This window comes from Eulemur rufifrons, chromosome 30 (genome assembly GCF_041146395.1).
Source record: "Eulemur rufifrons isolate Redbay chromosome 30, OSU_ERuf_1, whole genome shotgun sequence".
NCBI lineage: Eukaryota > Metazoa > Chordata > Mammalia > Primates > Lemuridae > Eulemur > Eulemur rufifrons.
Window position 1 is genome coordinate 124,968,338 of NC_091012.1, and position 2,122 is coordinate 124,970,459.

Below are 2,122 nucleotides of genomic sequence, written 5' to 3' on the forward strand. Positions count from 1 at the left end.
CCCATCCCAAGACTGGGATTGATAAATGGGACTCTGCAATATGGGTCAGGAACGCCTACAGCCTAAGACAAGTAAACAATCAACTTGCTAGGAGGTCCCTGCCACCCTAAGAGGCTGCAGGAAGCTGCCCCTATCCAGACTCCTTCACAGAAGCACAATTCCAGAGGCCATAGGACTTTCTGCTTGTGGGCGTTTCCTCCCGTAATATCTAGTTGCTGGATCTGGGGCATCACAATACTGTCATTCTTCCTGAGGTGAGAGCTGTCCCAATACTTTGAAAATGATCCACAGCTCTTCATTTATGTTCTTCCCTCATAGATAGAATATACACTCATCATCTGACAGGGAGTGTGTGTTTTTCCATCCAAGCAAGTGACTTAGAGAATGTCAACCTTTAGGCATGGGGTCAAAAGGTAGTTGACTTAGTACGTGCTTTTTGTAAGGCAGAGCTACATGTACTTGTGTTGCAGAAAAAGCAGGGAATTTTGAGGCCAGGCAGACTTAGATGCAAATCTCAGTGCTACCAGTTACCAGCCATGTGATTTTGGACAAGGTTCATGAATCTCAGTGTGCTTGTGTGTGAAATGGAGTTAATAATGATAGTTTCCTCCTCTTAGGGTTGCAAATATTAAGTGATTTTGTAAAGCCCTTTGTAGAATGCTTAGAATATAATAGATACCCTCTAAATGTTTGTTCCTTTCTGTCTAACTGGTAATATAAGTATTACAACTATTTTCAGATTAGGAAGAATAGTCATGAATGGCCCAGTGCGGAGAGGATTTGTCCCTAATCCTGTTTTATCCTGCCCTTACACAGGACCATTCTCTTATTCACTGACCTTAGTCATGAAGCATTGACCTTCCTCATGAATAATAAATGTGCAATGATTCTTGTTTGCCAGCCAATGAGATCTGCCCTAATGGCCATAGAATCAGGAATCATCGCAGAGTCTTGGAAAATCCCTATTGCATTTTGCTTGCAGCATTTTATCTGCCTGGCCAGACATCATGTGAACAGTGTTCAATCCAGAATATATCACCTAGGGTAAATTATTTACAACTCTGTCTCATTTTAGAAGTGGACCTGTTTTATGACCTGAGTAACATTCAACTATAAGCCACATATAGAGATTTTTTTTTTTTTGAGAAGCAAACTTAGGGAAAAGATGAAAGTAGGAAAAAATGTTGAAGAGGATGTGATGCAGAATATATTAATTCACACAACTTTTTCCCCTTTTCATTTTTACAGATATTTTATAACTATAGCAGATGAGGGAAATTATGCAGTTTTTTTTTTGTTGTTGTTGTTGTTGAGACAGAGTCTCACTTTGTTGCCCAGGCTAGAGTGAGTGCCGTGGCATCAGCTTAGCTCACAGCAACCTCAGACTCCTCGGCTTAAGCGATCCTACTGCCTCAGCCTCCCAAGTAGCTGGGACTACAGGCATGCGCCACTATGCCCGGCTAATTTTTTTATATAGATTTTTAGTTGTCCATATAATGTCTTTCTATTTTTAGTAGAGACGGTGTCTCGCTCAGGCTGATCTCGAACTCCTCACCTTGAGCGATCCACCCGCCTCGGCCTCCCAGAGTGCTAGGATTACAGGCGTGAGCCACCGTGCCCGGCCAGTTTTAATGCTTAGAATCTGGGCAGAACAGCAGACAGAACAATTTCCCAAACTTTCTTTCAGTACCTAGTCTCTGCAGCTATGGTTAAAAACAAAAAGCAGTTAAAGAGCTGTGACTAGTGGTTAAGCACTCTTCATTTATCTTCAGTAATATATATTAATGAAACAATTCACAATTTTGTAATTCTCTTATTCTACTTTCAGAATGTTCCAAATTTATTGAAAACTATAAACCGACATATCTGGTTGAATACCAAAGAACTTCAAGCAGCATAAACACAAAGAAAACAATACCAAAGCACTGTAGAATCAAATTTCTGAAAACCAGTGGTAAAGAGAAGATCTTTTTTTTTTTTTTTTTTTTTGAGACAGAGTCTCACTCTGTTGCCCAGGCTAGAGTGAGTGCCGTGGCGTCAGCCTAGCTCACAGCAACCTCAAACTCCTGAGCTCAAGCGATCCTCCTGTCTCAGCCTCCCGAGTAGCTGGGACTACAGGCAT